The sequence below is a fragment of the Trachinotus anak genome, unplaced genomic scaffold (assembly GCF_046630095.1).
Source record: "Trachinotus anak isolate AG129_WGS33_773 ecotype Australia unplaced genomic scaffold, CSIRO_AGI_Tana_v1 ptg000005l, whole genome shotgun sequence".
NCBI lineage: Eukaryota > Metazoa > Chordata > Actinopteri > Carangiformes > Carangidae > Trachinotus > Trachinotus anak.
Genome location: NW_027273856.1, coordinates 14,141,307 through 14,152,407, shown reverse-complemented (window position 1 = coordinate 14,152,407; position 11,101 = coordinate 14,141,307).

The window sequence follows — 11,101 nt, the reverse complement described above, 5'->3', positions numbered from 1 at the left end:
ACCTTTGGATGAGCTACTCTCATGGGGTTATTGTTGAGGCCTCCAGAGGTGTAGTGGGTTAATCAACAGATCATGATGGAAGGAGGGCGGTTGTGAAGAAGGCTCTCTCTCCTTTGTGCTTGCACAAAGGGTACCTCCAAGTAAATCTGTAATTCCTGGAAGAGTTCATCAATCTTTTAAAATCATAGCGTATACATTCTGCTGATGAAGACAGTGTGTTACGTTTGAAAGTTTAAAAAGAAGTGACTAAGAGGACCTTGACTTTATTTTATCTAAAGTCTTAAAAGGTATGAAAATGTATTTTATCTCATAGAAAGACTTAATGGAAAACCTAATATACTGTATATAAGACACTGGGAATATGCTATAATTTCACATGGTCACAGTTGTGAGGAATATTCAGTAAGTATTATACTATTTCTGTGAGAGAGAGAAACAGGACATTGGAAAATATGAGCAGTTTGTCTCCTTGTCACAGCTTCATATACAGTGCTTCATATACTGTTAAACTGAAGGTTTGAATTTCTTTGTGCAGTTTCTCTTTTATAACACTAGAGGGCAGCAACAGCCAACTAAAATATCACAGCAACCCAGTGAGATGTATCGAGTGGTGGAAAACCCGAAAAAGACGCTCTGACTGACATTAGTCTACATGTGACCCTCCAGCTAAATTTAGATTATACCACATTTACAGCGACAACAGGATTATGCTATGAAACCAGTTCATTCCAATAGAACAATCGTGATGAGAGAAGGCGGAGTTCATCTGTGCAAATGTGCCTATTAGAGAGTTGAGGTGAACTTTTACATGTGAATTAGGGTCCTTGACCAAAGGCACTCTACCTTGACAGTGTTGAACTCTGAGTTGGGGGTGGTTACAACAGTTCACCACCCGACCTACGAGTAGTCACTGGCCCCATGCTTCATGGCCCCACCTCTGTCATTCGAATGAATGAATGACTTGTTTGTTTTAGGTGTGACTGCTGCAACACAGAAGGAAAAGCCCAGGTTTTACTGATAAAATGAAAAATGTCTCAGTTCTATTCAGGTGCCCCTGTAAGACATGACGGCCTGGTAAACGAGCCAGCATGAAGAATAAATGGAATTCAGCCATCGTTCATTTGATAGTTGACACCTGTGCTTTTTCTACTGTGACATGTCAAAATGTTGTCTAGTATTTCTATGAAAAATGTACCATGTTATCAATCCAATAGCCATAGTGTTTATCCTTGTGGGGTTGGGGGGGTGGGGGGGGTGGGGGGCAGGACACCAGAGCTATCACAGAGCAAACAAACAACTAGTCACACTCACATTTACCCCTTCAGAATCGCCAGTTAATCTAACGTGCACATCTTTGGACTGTGGGAGGAAGCCAGAGAACCCAGCGGGAACCCACGCGGGCATGAGGAGAACATGCAAACCCCACACAGAAAAGACCCAGGTTCAAACCCAGAACCTTCTCGCTGTGAAGCAACAGTGCTAACCGCTGCCCCACTGTGCCACCCCCACCGTGTCATCACATGATCAATGAAATACACTGTGATAGAAGGATTTTCACTGCTCCTTCACGGTGCTCAGATGTTTTGTTCCCTCTTTCAAAGCTTACTACAATGAAGTGTTGGCTGTTGAGGTGAAGAACACAGCCGAAACAGCTTCTCAAGGTCAGGACAAAGAGTGGTGACTTGCAGTTTGCAGTTTTATAACCTGTATTTAATGAAGTCTGTGTGTAAATTTATGCCTCTGTAAGCTGGGAAATGGAGGCATGTAAACACTTTATGCTGTTGATGATCCATATTTCTGTTTCCAGCATTAAAGGTCCCAGTTTGTATAAAGAGAAATTTCATGTGTTTTTGATTATAAAGCAGGTCTAGGTTCTATATTAATACTGTGAAAGTATGAAAGCCTCAGTCCACAGAGAAATGCACACAGCTTTGGCTACATCCACACTACTATGGTTTTCATTTGAAAACATAGTAGTGTTGATGTGATGTCACAATGAAAACAGTCACTGCCTTCAGCCATGCCCCAAGCCTGGCCCATCCAGACCCACCATCCAGCCGTGCTTACCTGAGATTCAATTCAATTCAATTCAATTTTATTTGTACAGTGCCAAATTGACCCAAGCCAGCCCTAACTATAAGCTTTATCAAAGAGGACAGTTTGAAGCCTGATCTTAAAGGTAGAGAGGGTCTCTGCCTCCTGAACCCACACTGGGAGCTGGTTCCACAGGAGAGGAGCCTGATAGCTGAAGGCTCTGCCCCCCATTCTACTCTTACAAACTCTGGGAACCACAAGTTGACCTGCATTTAGAGAGCGAAGTGTCCTATTGGGAAAATAGGGAACTATAAGCTCTCCAAGGTACGATGGTGCCTGACCATTAATGGCTTTGTAGGTGAGGAGGAGGATTTTAAATTCTATCCTGGATTTTACAGGGAGCCAATGCAGAGAGGCTAACACAGGAGAGATGTGATCTCGTTTCCTAGTTCCTGTCAGTACTCGTGCTGCCGCATTCTGGATCAATTTGAGGCTTTTCACTGAATTTTTGGGACATCCTGACAATAAAGAGTTACAGTAGTCCAGTCTTGAGGTAACAAATGCATGAACTAGTTTTTCAGTATCCTTAAGACACAGAATGGGTCTGATTTTAGCAATATTGCGCCGGTGGAAGAAGGCTGTCCTAGAGACTTGCTTTATATGTGAAGTAAAGGACGAGTCCTGGTCAAAAATGACAGAGAGCTCCAGAGAGAGGCCTGAGAGAGGAGATGTAGACAGTTTTTGGTTCTTAAAAAATATCTTCTTATGGATATCGACACTTCAAATAAAACGTCAGAAAAGTGTAAAATATGGGACGTTTAATGTTTCAAAATTAACAATACATTGTGATACAGTATGTTTTATACACTCTTTATTCCTTTAAGATATCTTTTTTTTCAGATCTTCTGTCTGCAGCAAACCTCCTAAAAAATGGACTTCTACGACCAGGACTGAGAGTCCTGTTTAAAGATGGAAGGAATCCTGAGGTATTGGTTGCGAGAACGATCAATACCCTCACTACAGAGTAAACCGGAACTGGTGACTTTCTCACGTTTCGAACACAAAGTTCTGCTTCAGGAGCGCATCCTGTGACATGTGACTGCACCATGTGCGGTGTGGAGGCAGACACACTGTCTGCATCCTGGCAGAGGAGAGAGCCTGGCGAGGAGGATGTGCACGCGTGAGGTCATCATACACACAAGCACATGCTCCATGTCGCCATGGAAACAGGCATCTCCTCACAGAGGCTTTTTTGCTTTCTGTTTTCCACCGAGGCCTCCGGGGTTTGGCAAGTGAGAGATGTCAAATGAGGAATTTCATTCTAAAATGAGAGATTCAAAAACAGAGCCTCCTACTCTCAGAATATGATTCATACCTATACAAAATACTGAGGCAAAATTAAAAACACACTAATCCCTTCTGACTGCAGAAATATAGACCCATGGATAACACACACGCTGGCTTTATACAGCATATATACAATGCATGCAGTGGTGATAAAGTATTACAATCCTCACTTGATCTGGTGTTTAAATAGAAAAACTCCAGATACTATCAACAAATGACTATAGTGTTATTCCAAAACACACGTGTGTGTCTGTACAAGGGCAAAGAGAACGTGCAGGAGGAGCCCACACTGCTGTGTGTGAATATCTGACCTTAAGTAGTCATGTATTACGAAACTTCCTGATGAATTGGACTTGATTACTAAGACGAGGATCAAGGTTGTACCGACACGCACCAATGTTTAATCTTACATAAGCTCAGTTGGCAGTCTGTTAGGAACACCTTCTGTGGCTAAGGCTACTGCAGTCTGATACAACAGCCCTGCAATAAATCCTGTTACATGGAGGCTGCAGTTTGTGGTGCTGTTGAGCTGTGTTGCACTTACACACAGAGGCGTGTCTCTTATTTGGCCCAGCTTCAGTGATTTGAATGGGGTGGACAGAACAATAGAAACTCCTGTCAACAAAACACAATGCACCACAAATCTTAGCCGGGTGTCATAAAGTGACAACTGAGTGTCATCATCAGCCTGATGCAAGTGAGCAATCAGCTGGTACTGGTATCGGTCTTGTAAATAACATGTACTTACTTTATGTAAGTAATAAGTAACAGGTAATAATATTAAACAATAAATGATAAGAATAAGAAGAATCTGGTTCTTTAGCTGCTAAATGCTCCACTAAGTACAGCTAGTCATTATTTTGTCTACTTGCCATTTGATGATAATAATAATAAAGCATAAATTATATAATAATGTAATAATAATAATACTGTATTCTGGTGTTGGTCTGTGGTTAAAGAGACAGTCCACCCATATAACATAACAAAACTGACAAACCATATTCACATATATATAGTGTGTGAGTCAAATACAGCAATAACAAAAAGCTCTCACCTGGTTTGTCCCTCTGTAGTCGAGTGTACCAGCATGTTATGTAAATTACCACAATGGAAGTGAATTGAAATGTGTCATTACTGAATGAAAAAAAGACACTTTTTAAAAAATTAAACGAAAAAGCAGCATCTCTTTTTCAGAATGAGCATCCTCATGACACACTGTCAACTATATCTGCAACTAACAATTATTTTATTTGATTTGATTTGATATGTCTGCATTTCAGTATTTACTGAATTGTACTGTAGAAAACATCAGAAAATAGTGAAAAATGTCCATCACAGTTCAAGGTGCCATCATATTTTGACCAAATAACAATTAAAAAAAACAAAAACAACAAAAAGAAAAAAAAAGATGTATCAATTACAATAATTTTCTACTGATCAAGTAATAAGCTAATCAATGAATTGTACTTTCCCTGCATATCTTTTAAATATCAGAAAATGGAAAAAAAACAAACATATAAAGTCACTCAAAACTCACTCAGAAGACAAACATGTTTGAATATATTAATCACATTTGGCCCCAGTGACAATCCACCATTAATGATACACACTCTCCCAATTAAATTATACAGGACAATGTAAGTGGCTCATACAGTCGATATAATCCATGTTTATCCAGGCAATGATTGATGTTGTTTATGTAAAATCCTAAAAGCCCCTTGTAAATTCACCTTTGCACACCATGTACTAATGATTACAGGGACACTGGGTGACTCTGGTTCCCCTGACGGTGCATAGCAACAACATTATGTATAAAAGCATTTCTAAACTCCTGTGTTAGCCTGAGCAATCACAGTGCTTATATTGATTCAGGAGCTAATAGACCATTGTTCAAGCAGAGCAATCTTACGTTTTCTTGACCTTTTAGTTTTGCCCTTGTGAGATAATTTGAGTACTGCGTGACTGTAACTATGGGCAACAAGACGATGCCTTGGACCTCTCTAAACTCAAAATATATTCCAAGGCATTTACATTTCATGAAGTGGGAACACAAACTCGCACAGAGGATTTCAGATTCTCAGAAGATATACTCAGGTTACCCAGAAATCCCAGTGCTTGTTCCTGTTAGGATTCTAAGAAGAGCATCAGTCTGATGTGTGACAGGTGTGAATGCAAATATCTGCTCCTTTTGTGAAGCATCACAGCCTGTTTAAAGTGTTTAAACATGGCTGTAAATTTCAAATTGTCAGCGTTGCAGTGTGCTGTGCCAGCATCGGTTCCCCTCTCAATTTAATTTCAATATCATGAATTCACAATCACTAATGCCAGAAACAGAATGAACATAATTTGCATAAATCTTCCTGTTGTGTGTAAAGGACGTGTGTTTAAAGGAAACATAAAATGTATAAATGCAGATCCTACATTATACATTACGCAATCCCCCAACCTGATAAACATCTGTCAAATGTCTGTAATGCACACATTTCATTTTGAAATTGTAGTTTTCAAAAACAGTTATTTTCTTGGACAGTTGTCTGCACAACTGTCTGCACATTTTGTCCAAAAACCAAGAAAGCAAAGAATTAATTCATGAGCCTGTGAAGGTGAAAATCAAATATAAAATATGGGAACACCAGGCCTTTATTTTGGGTTCAAAAACACAACACACACAACTGGCATCTATCAACGTCAGTCAGAAATGTACTGTCTGCTGTGCTGCAGCTCCAGATTTCCCACCTGTGTGACTGATGAGTCGTTTGTTCTCTGGTTCCTGGCTTTAGGGGGATTTGTTCATCCGGCAAAACAAAGAACAATGATCATGGACCATGAAACTGAGTGAGACAAAAATGACGGGTACACACAGTAATATAACCACAAGTGCCTCTTTGACTTTATCTTATCTCCTTAGGTGAGCATCACTTCATGTGTCCTCCTGAGACATCTGCAAGTTCCTGTTGCTTAGTAATAGTCTTCAGTGCTATGATTAAAGTGAGCTTCAAAGCTCTGGGCACGCTCATTACTCACTGCTGGCTGTATAATGAATCCCAGGGAGGAAGCTGATTAAGACCACCATCTTTTATAATCACATGTCTGGAGCAAATCAAACTCAACTCATCTCAGTGCTCACTGGAAGTATCTGTACCTGACCTGGCTGCATCCAGCCACTGTGGTCACTGGAGGAGTCGCCAGTCTAATATCTGCTTAAAAAAACAACCTGCTGACCTTTTCTGGATAGGCTGTGTTGTCCACATGATGCTACAGGCTGCCAGCAACCTCATTTGCTCCGCTTTCATGTCTCATGGTCCACACAGATTAACTTCTCTTTGATGTGTCTTTTGGGCTGACATAAAGGTGGGCAGCTTTGAAAGGCAGACTATTTCAAATCAAATACTGACTTGCAATCACATTCATCACACATGCAACATAACATTGGAAGGTAGTTGTGCCAGCAGGTGTCATTATATACTTTGGTAAATGTAAATTTATATTTTATAATGTAGATACAGTATTTAAATGTAATTTTACTTTTTATTACACAATTTGCATTCAATATTAAAATCTGTATTTAAAGGTACACTGCGGAGTCATAAAGGTACACTGTGGAGTCTTAAAGGTACACTGTGGCATCATTACAGTACACTGTGGAGTATTTAAAGGTACACCATAAAGTCATAAAGGTACATTATGGAGTATTTAAAGGCACACTATGGAGGCATAAAGGTACACTGTGGAGATTTGAAGGTAAATCCTGAGGACCAACAAACATGCATTTCCATCTTCATAAAACATTTGCAAAGCTACTTTTTAAAGTTTTTAAAACCTGCTTTCTTTTAATCAACTGTTAAACGTTCTTTCCACTTTTTGCTAGTTTTTGGCTCTAAAATGTTTTTTTATTTCTGAAGCATCAACCAAATCTAGAATTTGTTTAGCGACTCAAATAGCTCAGATGTTGTGCCCAATGATTGTTATTTCTGATCGGACCAAACAGAGCTTTGTAGGTGAAATAAAACATGGGGTAATCATCTTTTTAGCTAACTACATCCCCAAACTAGAATCAATGCCTCACGGTTGTATGCCTCTGCCAGCCAGTCAAGTGGCAGGAAATATAGTCACAATCTCCCCCTCTGTTCCTGAGTAACATTACTGAATAATGGCCAGAGGTGTTTTTGCCGAATGTTATGATGTCACAGTGAAGTTGACCATTGGATGTAAAATGTCATGACTTTATTTTTTCCTCTTCATCCTTGAGAAGAGCACACATAGTTAATGATGATGAGAGCCCAGAATGGATCTGGTCAGAACTGATAAAACTTTACACAATAGAAATATTGTCATTTTTAACCCACTTAAAATATGGAAAGAGGTCAAATTGTACCATAAGGGTCCTGACACCTACTTGTAGAGACCAATATGTAAGATGTAATTTCTGCCTGGTTTACAGAGCAGGCCTTTCATTCAGTGAAAACAGGGAGTCCTAACCACCATAAGGGATTTATGGTGGCAACATTTTTAGATCATTTGCTGGCACGGCCTATCTTTCTCGGTTTTCTTCAGGCATCTGCAAATCAGGTGATTTCACTAAGAGACACCTCCATGATTTTGGAAGGATTAGTGTTCATTCAGCCACTGAAAGTATCAATCAACACAACCCAAACTCCAACCCAACAACCCTTGACAAGCCTCATGGATCCCAGTGCAACACAGAGCAGACATTAAAGATGAGTGCAAAATAATAAAGAAAATCATTGTAAAGACTATAAGCTACAAACTAGTAAACACCACACAGTCATACAGGTAAGAGCGAGCGCTCCCACGCTATCAGCAACAACTTAGACGGAGGCGAGGCCCAGAAAAGTTTCTCCCTTGTAGCAAACACGAGTTGCTGGTGGCATTTTGGCAAAACACTTGACAAACTTATATTAGGTGATGATTAAAACTCTTTCAGTAAGTACTGTTTGCTGATGTCACTAAACAGCTATCACAGTGTCTTTTTCTCATTAGTGCTCCGGTTTCATTGCGACAAAGAGCTTCTAGGGGTGGTAGTTACTCTACTCTACGCTTTTTGTGTGAACATCCAAGGTTAATAATGTGTAGTAAGGTCAGACTCAATGTGCTGAACAGTCACCAATGCAGAGTGTAGGGTTCAGACACAAAGCTCATGAGTCTGTGGATTATGCACAGCTGACACCAGAGTAACACAGATTATGAAAGTTTGTGTTTATTGAATATCTCAAGTGCCATTTTCAAGGAAGGAGGAAGGAAGGAGAGGAGGAGGGAATATCAGAGGCAGATTCAGCACTGGATGCTGGACTGGACAGGGGAAAAAGTGAAAATGTCTTTTTAATTACAATTATTTTACCTTCAAGTCCCTTTGACTGAATCTGTTCCAACACAATCTGAACATGAATTTAATCTTTGGATTTTCCACAGAAAATGTCATCACATGGTCCCAGGTTTCTTGTGTAGTTGTGTGTTTAACACAAAATAATTTATGAATATGCACCACGTCAGCAAAAAATACACAAACGACCAGAGATGAATCACCACAAACCAACTGAGCTTGGGGATTCTGGGGGGTCTGGGGCCCATTGGCAGTTGCCCACTTTGCCCACCTGGTAATCCAGCTTTGAATACATGGAATACTTTTTTTTTAACACCTATAGTGCTAGACATTGTAAACAGTGATCTGAGCTACCTGAGGACTCTGCTCAGTGTCAACAGACGTGAGGCTGGCTGTCAGGCACAGCAGCTCATACAGCTCCCCTCTATCCGTGCACTGCACAATATGTTTGACTGGCAGGCCTGGTCAAGTGAGAGTGGGCTTGGGGGGAAAATCAGTGTATGGAGGAGTAATGCATAAATGCACAGCAGGCGTTCGCCACCCTCGCAAAAGCATTCAGCAGAGACAGTGACAGGAAGTGGAGTCCCTGAGTGGAAAAGAGGAGACACAGGTGATGCATTGGGAGGGAGATAATTAACGCAGAGCTTGCACGGAGGCATCACATAAACACTGGGCTCCCAAACGTGATGCCTTACATACATAATGATGTTTTTTAACGCACAGAGCCACATAGCAAAATGAATAAAAAATTTGATTTGTAGCTGACAATTTAGATTTGGCACATGTGGATTCAAGAGGATATTCAATTCAATTCAATTCAATTTTATTTGTATAGCGCCAAATCATAATATACATTATCTCAAGGCACTTTACAGGGTAAGGTCAAGACCTTACTTTGTTACAGAGAAAAACCCAACAGTTCCCACAACGAGCAAGCGCTTGGCGACAGGGGGGAGGAAAAACTCCCTTTTAACAGGAAGAAACCTCCAACAGAACCGGGCTCAGGGTGGGCGGCCGTCTGCCTCGACCGGTTGGGTTTAGGGGAAGATAGAAAGAGGGGGAGGGGGAGGAGAGGGGAGAGAAGAGAGAGAGACCAGGAACAGCTGTGTCGGTAATGGTGTTATTAATAATAAAGACAGGTAATAGTAATAGTAAAGATGAGTAGTGGTGGATCTGGATCCTGCTGCTCCCGAGGCAGAGATACCTGCAGAATGAGGACAGAGAGAGGGAGAGAGAGGAGAAGCACAAAACTACGGGAGAGAAAAAAAAGACAAAAAATGAACCCAGCAGAAAATATTCTTCAGTTTTCTGTCATATTACAATAAAATATTTTTGCCTTCTTAAAGTTGGAAACACAAATTAGGATCATCAACATCAGTTATATTGTTATATTATATTGTTCACATAAACTCATTCAGTGTTGTGGGGAAGAGGATTAAACTTTTGTCTTTAACATGAGGCTTCATTACACGCAGGTTATAAAACTGCAAACTGCAAGTCACCACTCTTTGTCCTGACCTTGAGAAGCTGTTTCGGCTGTGTTCTTCACCTCAACAGCCAACACTTCATTGTAGTAAGCTTTGAAAGAGGGAACAAAACATCTGAGCACCATGAAGGAGCGGTGAAAATCCTTCTATCACAGTGTATTTCATTTATCATATAGGATAATATGGTACATTCTTCCTGTGATTAGGTTTTTTTTTGCTTCAGAAATGTTTGACATGTCACAGTAGAAAAAGCACAGGTGTCAACTATCAAATGAACGATGGCTGAATTCCATTTATTCTTCATGCTGGCTCGTTTACCAGGCCGTCATGTCTTACAGGGGCACCTGAATAGAACTGAGACATTTTTCATTTTATCAGTAAAACCTGGGCTTTTCCTTCTGTGTTGCAGCAGTCACACCTAAAACAAACAAGTCATTCATTCATTCGAATGACAGAGGTGGGGCCATGAAGCATGGGGCCAGTGACTACTCGTAAGGCGAGCGGTGAACTGCTGTAGCTCACTCCCCTACCCTGTCAAGGTAGACTCTTATTCATGTCACCAAAGCTGAACACCTCAAGTGAATCCTCTGAACATGATCATTCCATTGAAATGAGCTGATTTCACCTGATTTCACCTGAACAAAGACAACATGTTTGCTGTGAAAAAGGCTTATTATATTAAGATACCTTTGATAGGTAAAATAACCATATAGGCTGCTTCTGGCCAATTTAGTGAATACCTGGTGGTCTATTCCAGTCCAGGGTTGGAGATATCAGTGTCTGAGATTTCTGCCTCCACCCCAATACAATAGAGGTGAATGGAATTTTATCTGTGATGCTCACAACAATAAATATAACAATGAAACTAGAAGCATGGCTGGAGGAACTCTTG